General features: G+C 40.1%; 1 pseudogene; it reads right to left on the reverse strand.

The window, feature by feature from the left end:
- LOC107923503 (probable disease resistance protein At5g63020) lies at nt 1-2,407 on the reverse strand (annotated as a pseudogene).
- Between the last annotated feature and the right edge of the window lie 15,028 nt (nt 2,408-17,435).

Raw genomic sequence — 17,435 nt, forward strand, 5'->3', positions numbered from 1 at the left:
TCAAAACATTCTAGAGAAACCAATTTGTGAAATTCCCTCGGGCAACGCTCTTAATTCTTTATTTCTTGACAAATCCAAAACAGTTAGATGAGGTATAAATTGGAAGAAACCATCGCTGATCACTTGAAACTCATTTTCACTAAGAAACAAGATTCGAAGGTTAGGGCATTTGGGTGTTTCTTTGAGAACTTTAATCTTATTTTTCATCACCGACATTCGTTTTGCACTTTCCCATTCTTTAGCATCTGGTTCTTCAAATAATTGAGCCCCTGCTTTTACAAAAAAATTATATTCTGTTGCTTCGAACTCGCGTGTAATCCATAAACCCATGTCACAAATCACATCAAGCACCTTCACACAATCTTCTCCATCCCTTTCCAATAAACAAGCATTCAGAAAAGAGCTGATAATGTCGCCACCTTGCATTTGAGCTTCACTAATTCTGTCAAATTTATTCAATAGCCCTTCACAAAACCAATACTCCACTAATCTCTTTTTAGGAATACAATAATCTCTCTTTTTAGGAATACAATAATCTTCAGGATGTAGATAACAATATAGGAGACAACATTTCATTGTGGCATCAGGCAAATTATCATAACTGAATTTTAAAAGCGGAAATACCTCATTTTCCAATTTTGGCAATGCAAATCTCTTCAACATCTCAATTGCATATTTCCAATCCTCAAGTGTTGTCTTGCAAGCCATGGCATGACCGATTGTAATTAGTGCAAGAGGCAGCCCACCACACCTTTCAGCTACTTGTTTAGCTAGGTTCGGAATATCTGGATGGCTATTGAGAGCTGCATCTCCAACCTTGTCTTGGAACAATTCCCAAGCCTTCTCCGGTTACAGGCACTCCACTTTGATTTTTTTCTGAGCTTCCATTTCGCCACATACCCCCAAAGATCGAGTTGTGAAAATAAGCTTGGAACCCTTTGTTTGGCTTGGTTGTGGTATCCCAACTTGTTTCAAATCTACCCTCTTCCATAAATCGTCCAGTAATACAACAAATTTCTTGTTCAGCAACACCCCATAGATATCTACAGCTTTCTCTTCAACATTTTTATTCTTCCATGAGTCATCTGAAAACCCAAGATTTCCACCAATCCTATCTTGAATCTTTCCAACATCGTAATCTTTAGACACCAACGCCTAGATAACTTTAAAATCATTCTGTGTGGTGCTGAACTTGTTGTTGAGTTTGGTCAAGAGTGTTGTCTTGCCAACACCCCCTAAGCCATAGAGGCCAATGATTCCCACATCTTCGTCCTCGATGCAGCTCCATACCTTTTGGATTGTGGATTCTAGAGCAACCGGCTGCTCTACGGGCATTACTACCACTGAAGCTGCGGGCTGATTCTCCGCTACTTTCCCAAAAGCTCCTTTACTCTTATGATCACTTATTTCTTGAAGCATTTTGGCCACTTTTTTACCAAACTTGTAGCTAGACAGGCAACTCTTGGAAGCACAGCCGCCGAGACACAAGTTATTCAATTGTTGAGGGCCATCTGCAATCAACTTTTCCGCCTCTGTTATCACAGTTTCTGCTTTTGAAAGCCATAGCTGAACTTGCTCAAATGGCTTCGATAGTCGTTGTTCTGCAAGATCAACCTGCCTTAGCAGGTCGTTCCTTTGTGCACTCAGTTCTTGAAGAGCAGCAGATATAGTTGGAAGGGTGTGTTGAAACCTGCAGACATAATTAGCATGGCCAACAATGAAATCCCAGCCACGAAGAAGGAAATTCTCGAAACTACATTGTACGGAGCAGCAATTGCCCATGATTCTGGTAAATGAAAGATAAAATAAAGGAAACAGCAGAGATGTGGACGCAAAGTGAATTGTTTGTGAATGAGTTAAAAATAAAGTTAGGTAATGTGGAAAAGTGGAAGAAAAATAAAGTTAAAGAATATGGGGTTTGAACAGACTGAGGTGGAAGGCGATTGTGGCACAGTTATGAAGAGGATGCTCATCAAATAAAGTTAAAGAAGATGGGGTTTCAACCATTAGAGCTTTCATTATGGATAGTATAGATAAAACAAGCAGATTCACAGAGTGTATACCCACGGAAGGAAATCCAAGTGGCTAACTTTTTTAGCCAAAGATGGAGCAAGATACGAAGAAGACAGGTACTGGTCTCGACTCTTTTGTTTAGTTGTAGGCTTGTAGCAGATATAGTAGCAAAATTCTGGTAGTTTCCTGGTGAACAATAGTTGAAATTTGAGTGGATCAGGCTTGCTGTGATTATCTAAGCCTTGTGCTTGGAAATCAGGAAATTTTTGTTATTTGCTTCAGCTCTACTATAGCTTAGGTATGCTGTGATTCTCTCTAGATTTGCTTCTTCCTCTGCTACTATCTTTTCTCTCTATGATTGCCGTAACCGTGGTCTAATCAATTCAACCGCCATTCCAGCTTGGAAAACCTTGTTCAACCACAAAATTGTTAAAAACAATTGAAGTATGAAATTGAGATTTAGTGTTTTGAGACAAAATATTTTTTATTAGTTTTATCTGTAAAAAAATCTAAATCAATTTTAAAAGAACGTTGAATAAAATTAAAAAATTAACGGAAAAATTAAGTAGTGTGTATGACAAATATCAATTAAATAAACTATATTTTAAAAAATAAAATGGTGGTTATCAATTCTAAACTAATTTTCAAAATCAATAATTTTAAAATTGAGAATCAAATTAATTAGATTAGTTTAAAAATTAGATTATTTGGATTTGAATTTGGATTTAGATTTTAAAAAATATATTTAAAAAAATTAATGTTTAAATTTTCCGTTGACAGTCGAAAATGGCATATTTCAATTGAAAGTGTTGACACCATTTTTTGAATGAAAACGGGGTCGACTTGGATTTAAAAAAAGAATGAAAACGGGAGTCGCCACCGATCCTTTTGATGAGGTGTAATCGGGTCACCTTGAAAAGTGGTTGTTTTTAATAAACGATTTAATTTTTATTAAAACAAAGATTTTGGTCTATGAAAATTAAAAAAAAACGGGTTCGGGAGTCGGTTACGCACGAGGAAGGATTAGCACCCTCGATACGCCCAAAAATTGGTACCTAGTTGATTAATTAGTGTCTTAGTGTCGAAAATTGAAAATTTGAAGGATTTTAAAAATACGATCCTTAAAAGAAAACTCTGGTAACGTGAATTGAAATATAAGATTCTCTTGTCCGAAGGAATATCACATCCAGCACATTAGGACACGATACCCTAAACCATCGAAACCAAGATCACCTTATAGTTTAATGAAACCATATTTTGAAGCTTTAAGAGGATATTTGGCTGTTTAGTCGAACGAGAAATCGAAACCCAGCACGTTAGGGCACGTTTTCTCGATTTTCCAAACGCGAAATATTGCCTTATTTAGAAAAATTTTCCTTTTGATGTTTGGTGCTAAGCTTGACGAAACAATAACGAATACGACAAGGTAAGCAAAGTAAAGTGAGTAACAACAATACAATAGGCAAAATGAAATGACGAGGCGATTACATAAACAAAGCATACAAATAAATGAATAGAACCAACGTTTTAGAAAAAGCACAAGTGTACATGGATAAATAAACAAACACCAAATAACAATGATGACAATGAATACAATTATGTAAAATACATATGCATGTATAATTTTAAGCCATAAAATAAGAAATGCGTATAAATTATAGAATATGAAAACATAGGTAAACATATACATATAAAAAAATCGGTAAGTATTATAAAAATAAAAATGTGAATATGTGTTTATATATACTTACAAATTGTGATAACATAAAGTATATGTATGTGAATCATAAAATATGTGAAATATACAAAAAGCATTTTTAAGAATATAAAGATATATAAGTATGTATATGATGTAAAACATGCATAAACATATGTAAGTATATAAGAATCATGAAATGTGAAAAAATATATTTAAGTATGTATAAGTACGTATATATACATAATAATTTAGAGTATAAAGATACATATAAAAATTTAAAATGAATATTACGTATGATGATTCAGAAGAAATAACATATATGCAAAAATTTTTAAAATTGGTAATGATTTAGAATATGTGATATATTCAAAATAATGCCAATAATAATAGTAATAATAATGTAGATAAGAAACAAGAAGATAAAATCATATAATATGACAAATTTAATATAAAATTGATTGATTTGATGACATAGTGGTGATACTAATGATAACACAATAATAATGACATAGAAAACAATGATATCAATAAAACAATAAGGACAAAAATAGCTCCAATATTAGCAACAATGACAATAATAGAATAACAACAATAACAAATAAAGAATAATAATGATTATAACTATTATGTAAAACAGTGATATAAATAGTAACATCAATAATGATAAAATATAAGAAATAATAGAATAATGGCAATAATAATAAGTAGCAATAATAGAATTAATAATAAAAATAAATTTGATTAATTAATAACAAAATGGTTGAATAATTAAAAAGGAACTATATTGAATTTTGGAACACAAATTTGGGGCGAATTCGAAATAAAAAGGAGGACCACATTGGAACGCGCCAAGAAAGTAGAAGGATCCCATGCACAAATAGACCATCCGGACAAAATGCGCGGATCCTCCGTGGGCGCGGGTCGGGTCACATTCGGGCCAAATGAAACGGTGCCGTTTCAGCACTTAGACCACCCACCCAAAACGCTGTCGTTTTGTGAGTGTAATAAGGCCCAATTTTTGTTACAAAAATCATTTTAGCCTTCAAATAATAAAAAAAAACTGAAACAATCCTTTAAACTCTCTCTCCCTCCTCCATTTTCTCATTTCGGCTAGGGCTTTAACACCCATCATCGCCGCCATCGTCGTGGCTTTTTGTGGCCGCCGTATTCCCACCGCAGACGGTGGTTAAGGGTATGCGAAAAGGGGCTTTCCGCCTCTGTTCAAGGCATCCAAGAGTTTATGAGGATAGACCCCTTTTTATTTCCCTTTTGAATCGGTCTCAATCACGGAGCAGAGGCTCCGGCGACGTGATTCCAGGCTTCGGTGCCCGGCGACGCGCGGCCGTGGGTATTTAAACCCCGCTTGGAGCCCTTCGAAGGCCAAGCACCTCGACGTCCTTTGGGAGCCAAGAGAAAACCCGTGGCCCTCTCCTTCGAACCCGATCGCCACGATGGAGAAGGTTCTCCGGCGACGCGTCCGTGGTTTCAGGTGAGTTTTACTTATTTCTTTCTTTTACTTTTTGTCTATTTTCGTATATAAAAAAAAATAGAAAATAAATGAACTCAGATCTTAGAACGAAAGTGAAAATCAACCTTTTTTGATTTCTTGCTACCCTTTTGTTTATGTTTGTTTCCGATTTTCCCCCCGTGTTTACAAAAATCCCCCCCTTTTATAATCGATTCCAAAAAATGCCCTATTCCTCTGTTGTGGCTGCCTTTTTGTCGTTTGTGTGTTTGCAGGGTATGGCCGGTATGGGCATCATGGTGGCAGATGCTTGGGCGGTGGCAGCCGGTGTCAGACGCGTAGGGGTAAGGGTTGCTGAAAAATCTTAAGCAAATGGGCTTATTATTTGGGCTAGGGTTTGATGTAAATTGGGCTTGGGTAATTTAGTTTGGGCCAGGCATAATTGGGCTTGTACAGCTGCCCCTCTTTGCTCATTGTCGTGTAACGAGAATGGAGCAAAGACATAATGCAAGGCCAATTTTGCCTGGTCTTGCTGGGTCTTGACTTCATTGGTGTTCTTCTGGTTCAGATAATCTTCTTCCAATCCACTGCATCTTGTAGCTTTAGATTCAATCTACTACATTTTCTGACATATGCCTTGTAGCTTCGATCTACTCCAATGTAACTTCATAAAGATAAGATCTAAGCTTCAATCTGCTCTGTTACGACTCTATGGGGATGAGATTTGTGTTTTTAGTCTGCTCCACTACTGCTTAGGGAGATAAGACTTGTGCTCTTCACTCTATTCCACTGTTGAATGCAGGGAGATAGAGTTATTGGCTTCAATGTACTCCACTGTAGTCAGGGAGGTAAAATCTGCCATCTTTGATCTGCTTCGCTGCCAAATACAGGAAGGCAAGATCTGCAATCCTCGATCTACTTCACGCCAATACACGAAGATAAGATCTGTGTTTTTTTGATCTACTTCACCACCGTATGGGAAGCAAGATTTGCATCTTCGATCCACTTCACGCCAATACATGAAGACAAGATCTGCTCTCTTCGATCTACTTCACCCAATATGGAGACAAGATCGCATCGATCTACTCACCAATCTGAAAAATCTTTCTGATCTTCACCAATATGGAAGACAAATCTGCATCGTCATACAATAAAAAAATAATAAAAAAAAGAAAGATCTTCGATACAAAATAAAAAGATCGCATCTTCGATCTACTTCACGCTAATGCCTGAAGACAAGATCTGCTTTCTTGATCTACTTCGCCACCAATATGGAAGACAAGATCTGCTTTCTTGGATCTACTTCGCCACCAATATGGGAAGACAAGATCTGCATCTTCGATCCACTTCCTACCAATATAGGAAGATAGGATCTGATATCTTCGATCTACTTCACGCCAATACATGAAGACAAGATCTGCTTCTTCGATCTACTTCACACCAATATGGGAAGACAAGATCGGCATCTTCGATCTACTTCACGCTAATGCTGAAGACAAGATCTGCTTTCTTGATCTACTTCGCCACCAATATGGGAAGACAAGATCTGCTTTCTTGGATCTACTTCGCCACCAATATGGGAAGACAAGATCTGCATCTTCGATCCACTTCCTACCAATATAGGAAGATAGGATCTGATATCTTCGATCTACTTCACGCCAATACATGAAGACAAGATCTGCTTTCTTCGATCTACTTCACCACCAATATGGGAAGACAAGATCGGCATCTTCGATCCACTTCCTACCAATATAGGAAGATAGGATCTGATATCTTCGATCTACTTCACGCCAATACATGAAGACAAGATCTGCTTTCTTCTTCAATCTATCCCACTGTAACTTCAGGGGTATAGGATTTGTTTCTTTGATCTGTTCTCTGGGGAACATGACCTGCAAAATCCATTTCATGGACCTATTTATGCCTAGTGTTTAGGATGACATGATCAGAATGAATCAAATGCTCCTAACTAGATGTGTATGTATTATATTTGTAGAATGTCATGAGAATGATCCATTTTTAATGCTTAGGTTGTCATTCGTCATTGTTCATCAAGGTTCTATCACTGATGTCTTCTTGTTCAGCCAGTTTGACAGAAAACCCAAAGAAATAGACGCTATTTAGACTATCATTTCTCAAATGTTTCCAACCCTTAGGTTTGGTTAGTTCTAAACAATAGTCCTGTTTCAGGTCCTTGTATTATTTAGAAACTTTCAGAGTAATATGCAGAACTCCTTCTGCATGTGTATTGTCAATCCATTAATCGTTATTTCAAGGAAAATGCTTGAAAGATTATCAAAATGGACAAAATAAAATTTTGCTGAGAGCAAAGCTCGAAATGAATAAATCATCAAGATAGCAAACTTTGCTGAGATATGAGAAAAAGATTATCACAATGAATAAGATGAATTTTATTGAGAGCAGAGCTCTAAATGAACAAATAGCAAATTTTGCTAAGATAAGATAAAAAAACAGGTGCTCCAGATATCGCAGCATGAGCTCCTCTGCACAAACTCTGTGTTTAGAATCCTAAAAGACTTTGTTGATGCCCAAGATGTAGCATCTCTCCTTCTTGTTAATTCGGAGAAGACAAAACTACTCTATGCCTCATCTTTGATCGAAAATTTGAATTGCCCATTCTGGGTTTTCAATCAAAGCCCCTTTGGTCTCAAGGTGCCCTTTGCGGGTTTTCGCCTTGGCCTCTCCTTTTTTTTTTTTTTTTTAGGCAAAGTACCTCTTCACTGAATCCGAATTCACAGGATTGGGCAAGCTTTTGCCATCCATCCCAGTTAAAATTAATGCCCCTCCTGAAAAGGCCTTTTTTACTACATAAGGTCCCTCCCAGTTTGGCATCCACTTTCCTCTGAAGTCCTTTTGTATGGGAAGATCTTTTCAGTACCAAGTCCCCTTCATGGAAGTTTCTAGGACGAACTTTCTTATTGTAAGCTCGCATCATTCGTTTCTGGTACATTTGACCATGACGGATAGCTCTTAACCTCCTTTCTCAATCAAGTTCAGCTGATCATATCGGGCTTGGACCCATTCTGCTTCGTCTAACTTTAGTTCTGAAAAAACTCGGAGAGAGGGAATTTCAACCTCAATTGGTAGCACTGCCTCCATTCCATAAACCAAAGAGAATGGTGTTGCCCCGGTAGAAGTCCTGACGGATGTTCGATAGCATAGAGGGCGAATGGCAACTTCTCGTGCCAATCTCTATAGGTCTCAGTCATTTTCCCCACAATCTTTTTGATATTTTTATTGGCTGCCTCCACCGCACCATTCATCTTCGGACGATATGGCGATGAGTTGTGGTGCTTGATCTTGAATTGATTACAAACCTCTGCTATCGTGCTATTATTCAAATTTAATGCGTTGTCTGATATGATCCTTTCAGGCATTCCATACCGACATATGATTTCCTTCTTTAAAACTTGCTGACAGCTGTCTTTGTGACGTTGGCGTAAGAAGTAGCCTCTACCCACTTAGTAAAGTAGTCAATCACTACAAAAATGAAACGATGTCCGTTTGAAGCCTTTGGCGATATCGGCCCAATGACGTCCATGCCCCACATGGAGAAAGGCCATGGGGAAGTCATGACGTGAAGAGGTGATGGAGGCACATGAATTTTGTCTCCGTAAATCTGGCATTTATGGCACTTCTTAGCATACTTGATGCAGTCTCCTTCCATGGTAGACCAATAATATCCAAATCTCATGATCTGTCTGGCCATTGTGAAACCGTTAGCGTGTGTTCCACAAATACCATCATGGACTTCTTCCAAGATCTGCTTGGCCTCCACAGCGTCTAACATCTACCTGATCTTTTCCTCTTTTGTACAGGATTTCCCCATCTAAGACGTAACCACTGGCCAGCCTCCTCAACATTCTCTTGTCATTCTCAGTTGCTTGGTTCGGGTATTCACAATTTTTCACGTATCGCAATATGTCCTGATACCAAGGGTTGTCGTCCTTTTCTTCTTCCTCGTCAATATTACAACAGTGGGCTGGAGCATCATAAATGCTCATTTGGATAGGCTTCACATCCTCTGGTCTATTTACTTTGATCATGGAAGCCAATGTAGCTAAAGCGTCGGCCATCTGATTCTCGTCTCGTGGGAGATAACAAAAAGTGATGTCGTCAAACTCCTCAATCAATTCTAGGACTATCCTTCGGTAACTAATCAATTTAGGGTCTCTTGTTTCCCATTCGCCTTTGAGCTGATAAATTACCAATGCCGAATCCCCATATACCTCAAGTACCTTGATTTTGCGTTCCATAGCCGCGCGGATTCCCATGATACATGCTTCATATTCGCCATGTTATTTGTGCAATCAAAATCTAGTTTACTGGTGAAAGGATAATGATCACCGTTTGGAGATACCAAGACTGCCCCAATCCCGTTGCCCATGGCATTTGAGGCTCCGTCAAAATTTAATTTCCAAGTATTGCCTTCTTGTGTGCCCGTTTCAGTAGTTGCCACATACATCAGATCCTCATTTGGGAAGTCAAAGTTCAAAGGCTCATAATCGTCCAGGGCTCTACTTGCTAGAAATCTGCTATCGCGCTCCCTTTTACAGCCTTTTGATTCACATAGGTTATGTCGAATTCAGATAGTAGAATTTGCCATCGGGCCATCCTTCCGTTTAGAGCAGTTGACTCCATCATGTATTTCAGAGGGTCTAACTTTGAGATTAACCAAGTCGTATGGTACAACATGTATTGTCTCAATCTCCGAGTAGTCCAAACCAATGCGCAACATAATTTTTCAATTGGCGAATATCTCGTTTCGCATTCAGTGAACTTCTTACTGAGATAATAGATCGCTCTTTCTTTTCGTCCTGACTCATCATGTTGGCCGAGCACGCACCCCATGGAATTCTCAAATACTGCCAAGTATAGTATTAGTGGTTTGTCAGGGCAAGGTGGCATCAGTACTGGGGCGTTGGACAAGTAATGTTTAACTCTTTCGAAAGTTTCCTGGCACTCCTCATCCCATACACCTGGATTGTGTTTCCTAAGAAGGCGGAATATGGGGTCACATTTCTCAGTTAATTGTGAAATGAATCGAGCGATGTAATTCAGTCTTCCTAGGAAACCCCGAACTTCTTTTTGAGTACTTGGCGGAGGTAATTCTTGTATGGCCTTAACTTTGTCTGGGTCAATTTCAATTCCCTTTTCGCTGACTAAGAATCCTAGCAGTTTTCCTGATCTAGCCCCGAAAGTACACTTGGCTGGGTTAAGTTTTAGCTGGAACTTCCTTAACCTCAGAAACAGTTTCTCAGAACTTGCACGTGTTCCTTTCTGTTCTGGATTTTGCGATCATGTCATCACATAAACTTCTATCTCTTTATGCATCATATCATGGAATAATGCTACCATGGCTCTCTGATACGTTGCTCCCGCATTTTTCAATCCAAAAGGCATCACTTTATAACAAAACGTCCCCCACATCGTTATGAATGTGGTCTTTTCCTTGTCTTCAGAAAGCATCTTAATTTGGTTGTACCCGGAGAAACCATCCATGAAAGAGAACAGTGAGTATCCGGCCGTGTTGTCTACCAAGGTATCGATATGAGGCAGTGGGAAATTATCTTTTGGGCTGGCTTTGTTCAAGTCTCTGTAGTCCACACACATTCGCACCTTCCCATCTTTCTTAGGAACAGGGACTATATTGGCTACCCATTCTGAGTACTTGACCACCTGTAAGAAACCAGCATCGAATTGCTTCTTGACTTCTTCCTTTATTTTTAGCAAGACATCAGGCCTCATCCTTCGAAGCTTTTGTTGGACTGGTTTGCATTCTTCCTTTATAGGCAATCGGTGCACCACATATCAGTACTTAAACCTGGCATATCTTGGTAGGACCATGCGAAGACATCTTTAAACTCTTGAAGCAACTCAACAAGGTCTCGCCTTGTTTCCTTGGCAATGCAAGCGCCAACTTTTACCTCTCTGCCCTCTTCTAAGATCACGACTTCTACTGACTCCTTATAGGGTAGAATTTGTTTTTCTTCTTCTTCCATCATTCTTAACAAATCCGGAGATAAAACGCTGTCTTGGTCACCTTCAAAATCTTGAGGATTATCTATACTCATGTCTTGCTCAAATAGAGACTCTAATTAGTAACAGAGTCGCTCATCTCGTTGATATCTGAAGACCTGTTATTGGAACAAATGGAGGCCCAAATAAAAGAATCTAAGAATACTTGTATGCATACTATGATTATAAAGGGAATGAAAAGAATGAAAGAATATTTGCTCAAGATGAAACTGAATGATAAGTTTTCACTGAAATTAGATTTTGGACATGTGCCTTTTACAAAAGATTCTTATCACCCCCAGGCTTAGGGCAACAAGTGTTCTGAATATTACTCTGAATTAGTTCTAAATGTTACAGGGATCTCTTCTGCAGTCCAGTTATTCAAAACACTTCCAGGTTCGTAAGGACGAATGCCGATAAATTCCTTTCCACCCTTTCTCCGCGGATATGGCATTGATGTCCAACCTCTCAATCCTTCCTTCTGTAACCTCTCCTTCTCTTCAGGGTGACAATTCCCCTTGAAACAAAAGTCTTAGATATATGGGGAAAGGTCATCGGTCCCCACTTGACTTCTATCCCGCCCAAATGTGCTCTTCTCTTTTCTGCTTTTCTCCATCTCTTTCCTCCTTTCCCTCGCATTAGGTTATATCCCAAACCATAACGGTCCTGTTTGTTAATAGGATCGGTACTCCGACCCTTCCCTGGAGGTATTTTCCCAATCCTCTTCCAGGCAATGCTCCCTTTCCCATCGTTAGCTGTAAGCTCATTGACGTAGCTTTGGATATCTTAGGCTCTGGGATTTTGCTCATCTCGATGACAAATGTGGCATTTACGAATTCCAATGATCGGAATGAACATTCTATCGCTTCACTATCGCCTCTATGTATGGCATATCATCGGTGACTGATGCAATGATGTCTTCTTCTGCACTATAGTCACCAATCGACCCTCCATCACCAATTTTAACTTTTGGTGAAGTGACGATGGTACAGCTCCTGCAGAATGGATCCAAGGCCTCCCCAATAGGCAATTGTAAGATGGTTTAATATCCATTACCAAAAAGTCCACCTCGTATGTATTTGGACCAATCAATAGAGGTATCTCGATTCTCCCATCACTTTCTCTCAGTGCCATCAAATGCTCTCACTATATTTTGCATGATTTCATGTGAGAACTATCCACAGGTACCTGTTTAATGTGGACAGGGGTAAACATTCAGGGCCGATCCATTGTCACAGTACGCCGGTAGTATACACCCTTGCAACGGGCAGTGATGTGCAAGGCCTGGTAGATCCCATACCACCTGGCGGGATCTCATCATCGTTGAAGAAGATGAATTATCGGCATTTATATTGTTAACCAGGCGATCCAATTTGTTCACTGAGATATCTTTAGCGACATAGTCTCATTTAGCACTTTTACCAACGCATTACGATGTATCTCTGAACTTAGAAGTAACTCGAGCACTGAGATGCGAGCGGGTTGCTTATGCAATTGTTCCACCACGCTATACTCGCTATGCTTCAAGAATTTTAGGAATTCTCTAGCCTCATTTTCAGTCACCGGTGTGTTAATTTGCGGTTCAATTCCGGTCGTCTTCGTTTTATTTTGTTCAACCGCCAAGGCTTTTCCTTTTATAGTTCCCTTTTTGTATTTCCAGGTCGTAACGTTTTCCACTACGCGTATAAAACCTGCGTCATTACCCTCTTCTGAAGCATTTATCGGGTTCTCCTCTCCCGTGATCATCACATTGCAGTCGTAATTCCAAGGAACCTTTTTGCTATCCTTGTAAGGAAAGGCTACAGGTTTTTGGATTATGACCCTTGGCGCCAATTGTATTCCAGATCCTGTACTCGTTGGCCTTGAAATAATCACCACTGGGTGATTTGGGGCCTTTCCCGTAGCCCCTCCTCCGAGGCATAAACTTCTCCATTTTCAAGTCCTTTGATCTCTTCATAAAATTCTAGCTCTTTGTTGTCCATCAGATTTTGCACCAAGGCCTTGAATTCAGTGCAGTTTCGAATGTCATGGTCTTCTTCAGCATGAAACTCGCAGTACGTCTTCGTTCCTTCGGGCCTTTCTTTTGAATCTTGTTTGATGAGACCTCCTTCTATCATTTGTCTCCAGACCAACTCAATGGGGTTTTTATCTCTGCAATGTCGGTTTTGATCTCTTTTTCTCACCTTCGATTATTGCGTTTACCCCTTTATCAGCATGGTTGGGTAACGGATTCGCTGCTACGTTGGGTCCTAATGGGTCGTCAAACTTCACAATCCCCATCTTAATGAACCTTTCCACCGCCTTTTTAAACCCAGTACAGTTCTCAATTGAGTGTCCTGGTATCCCTGCATGGTATTCACATTGGGCTTCGTGTCATACCATTTGGGATATGGAGGTTGCATGGGCTCGAGATAAAATGGAGATACTATGTGTGCATCAAATAACTTCTGATACAGTTCCCCGTATGTTATTGGAATGGGCGTGAACTGAAGTCTCTCTGTGTTAGTCCTTGTGTTGGGCCTTGTGTTGGGTTCCTGCCTCGAGGGGGCTTGGTGACTAGTGGTTATCATTTTTGGAGGGCCAACAGTAATCGGTTTTGAATGGCTCTTGCTATATGTGCTTACGTTGTTTACTTCCCCTCCTTTTTCCTTGGGGCTGGTCTTTTGAAGTTTCCCCGTGTCATTTTACCGCTCCTTACCGCGTTCTCAATCATTTCACCGGACATTACCATGTCCGAGAAGCTCTTGGTAGCACTCCCCAACATGTGGTTGATGAACGGGCTTTCAAAGTGTTGATAAACAACATGGTGACCTCTTTTTCCAAAAGGGGTGGCTGGACTTGTGTTGCCACTTCTCTCCATCGTTGGGCGTACTGCCTGAAATTCTCGCTAGGCTTTTTCTCCATGTTTTGTAACGTAATTCGATCGGGTGTTATATCCGTTACATGACTGTATTGCTTCATAAAAGCTTGCGCCAAGTCTCTCCATGAACTAACTTTAGCACGACTCAGTTGGTTGTACCATTTGGCTGCAGATCCGATCAAACTGTCCTGGAAGCAGTGGATTAACAGCTGATCGTTGTTGACGTATCCTGTCATTCTTCGACAGAACATAGTTATATGAGCTTCAGGACAACTAGTCCATTATATTTTCGAATTCCGGCATTTTGAACTTAGGTGGGAGTACTAAATCAGGGACCAAACTCAGATCCTTGGCGTCAACCCCGCGATGATAGTCGATGTTCTCCATGACTCTAAATTTTTCCTCTAACCATCTACATCGGTCCTCCAGCTGTTTTGGCAGGTTCATTCTTGTTTTTTGTTTCTACCACGTCATCGAGGTCGGGACCACAGGATTAGTGGGATTATCCCCGGGATTAGAACCCGAGCCCATTTGAAAATGCACTGGTACCGAGGCACTAGCCAGACATTGAGGTCTAATGGTAACCGGTATCCTTGTGGGTACACCTCTGGTTGTGCTTGGATGTTAGTTGGGGTAAAACCTGGAGGATAAACAGGGTCATCGTGACCTCCCCAGCATCAACTACGGGGTCTTTTCCTTTGTTATTCCCTCCAGCCAATAACTGCTTTAATTGGTTCATCACAGTGTTCTGGGATTCTAACATGTCCTGCTGGATTTTTTCCAGTCGTTCATGCATCTGATCTTGCATCTCTCGTTGCAACTGTTCCAATCTTTCCATCCTTTGATCCATTACTTTTGTTTGGCGACGAGTACCGTAGTGATATTTGATTAGATTTTTGTTGGTTTCCAGGGTAACTGTCATAATTTAATTTTATTAGGGTCATTTTATGAAACTTACTGCATATGATGTAATGCAAATGTATGAAATGAATGCAAAAAGAGGCATTGATTCGAATTCAATTTCATTAGAAAACTCAACTAGAAAGCAAATTTCTTTACATAAAATAAATTACATATACGACTTCGCCTTTATACCCAAGGCCTTAACCTTCCTAAGAAGCCAAGCTAAATCTCGACCTCGGCTTGATTCTGACTCATATTTTAAACTCAATACATCGGCCTGAACTGCTAATGTTTGCAGATGATCAGCCACTTCCCGCACTTGAGTCACAGCTTCGCCCATAACGTAATCTCTGTCTCTAATCTGCCTTTGAGAATGATGGAATTGCTCTTGCCATTGATCATTACTCCTCTCAAGAAGCTCCATTCGTAGCTCAGAATTGTGTAATGCGTCCTCAAGCTCCTCTACCTTTTCCTTCAGTTCTTCGATCTTATTTAAGCTTGCTCTTAATTCGATCATGGAGTTGCGACTACGGTACGAGTGAAGTGACTTTTCTAGCTCTGTCACCTTGGCCTTTAATCCTGCCTTCTCATTTCGGCACTCTAACAAACTCCTTTCCAAAGCGTTTTCTCGAGCTCGAGCATCTTGAAATTTCTTTTCCCACTGATCGGCCCTATTCTTTTCCTCATTGATCTCTTGTCGCCACTGCTCTGACGTTTTGCCCAGACCGACAGTTCTCATCGACAATCGCAGCTTCTTGTAATCTGTTTTTAGACTATCCAAATCCTCTTCAGCTTTGTTCTTTCCCTTCCTTAATTTCTCGGCTTCTAGCTTGTGGATATCGATGTCTAATCCCAAATGCACTCTTTCTTCTTCTAACTGTTCTATCCTCTTTCCCAACTCAGAATTTCTTTTCTCAAAGTCTCGTTTGATGATCTCTAATTCTGACGGAACTACTTGTAGATGCTCTTCTATAGACTGAACGCAATCTTCCCTCGGCTTAGGGATGTTGTCATTGACTCTTTTACTCCACCACCCATAATATTCTGAAGTTGCCATCGCTCCTATGGTAAATCTTTTCATTCGGTGAACCTGTTTCCAAGCGTTAGATATTTCTCGAGTTTTTCTCTTGTAGTTTTCATCCTTATAAGAAAACTCACATTGAGCCAACCCTTGTGTTGCTGGTATGAACTGTCTCGATCTATATTGTCTTAATACGAGTAAAGGGGCATAACGATAGCTCCCCAAATTCCGAGTAAAGGGACCCAGTCGAAATCACCACATCGATACAGGATCTCGTCGGGTACCATCCAAGGAGCTTTCCATTCAACGTCATCCTCCTGAAGATTTTGGAGAATCGTCATCCACTTCTCTTCCGTGATGTCGTCTCGTCTTGGTGTAGCAACTTGTTCCTTCAACGGGGAATAACCTTCTGAGAAGACTCGATAAGAGACATTTTCCACCTTCCAAAAGTGACTATGGAACCACACCAATAGTACTGTGCGCATCCGATGAACCTTCCCTCCCCTGCTCTTCGACATGCGCTTAGAGATCTGAAGGTTTCTGCTAAGATTGCCGGGATGGGCGTGACTCCCTTACTAAGCCGATCGAACAAATCAGAGACGGCCTCATCTACGTGCCCTAAAGCTCTAGGGAAAATTACCAAACCATAGATACCTAGAGCGAAGACATCCACTCTTTTCTTCACATCAGGGTGTGCTAATACTAATCTCGCAAGCTTTTCCAAGGAACGCATTTACTGTCTCCTTTCTGTTGGATCGGGCAGCGACCCACTGTTCGCTCATCCCTGTAATGCTCATCAATTTTTTTAATAATGTTGGGACACTAGCAGCTCTAGATAGGCTTGTCAATTTGAATCTTTGGACACCGAAGCAAGGTCGTATATTCTTCCACGGTGGGCACCAAGTCCACTTTTCCAAAAGTGAAACAACTGTAAGCAGGATTCCAAAACTGGGCTAGGGCTCGGAATAAATGTTGTCCACTTTGACACCAAGTAAGTAGGCAAGTCCCCGTAGTCACGGTAAAACATCTGCTTGGTCCCGTCGTCCCATTGATCCCATATTTCCTTCATTTCTCGAGATCATTTTGGATACGCTGATACGGGTGAAGTCCCATAACTCTGATACGTACCCTTCTGCAAGACTATCGCCTTTCTCTCTCCACATCGTCTCAGCCCATAATCGTACAGCTGCATTGTCTTCTACTTTATCAAGAAACCTCTTTTCCATGATAAGCTTTCTATCTATACTGAACGTGAATCGACACCTCTTTTGAAATGAAAATGCATGCAATCACAAACAAAGCAAATTAGATCTAGGATTAAATAAACAATAAAAATAAGCATCATTCGGTAAGCACTAGGGTCTAGAATAGCTCTATCTCGGTGGTTCTTATGGTCGCTATGTGTTGTTCTATAGGTACTAAAGTTTCGATCTAT

The sequence above is a fragment of the Gossypium hirsutum genome, chromosome D06, assembly GCF_007990345.1.
Source record: "Gossypium hirsutum isolate 1008001.06 chromosome D06, Gossypium_hirsutum_v2.1, whole genome shotgun sequence".
NCBI classification, from domain to species: domain Eukaryota; kingdom Viridiplantae; phylum Streptophyta; class Magnoliopsida; order Malvales; family Malvaceae; genus Gossypium; species Gossypium hirsutum.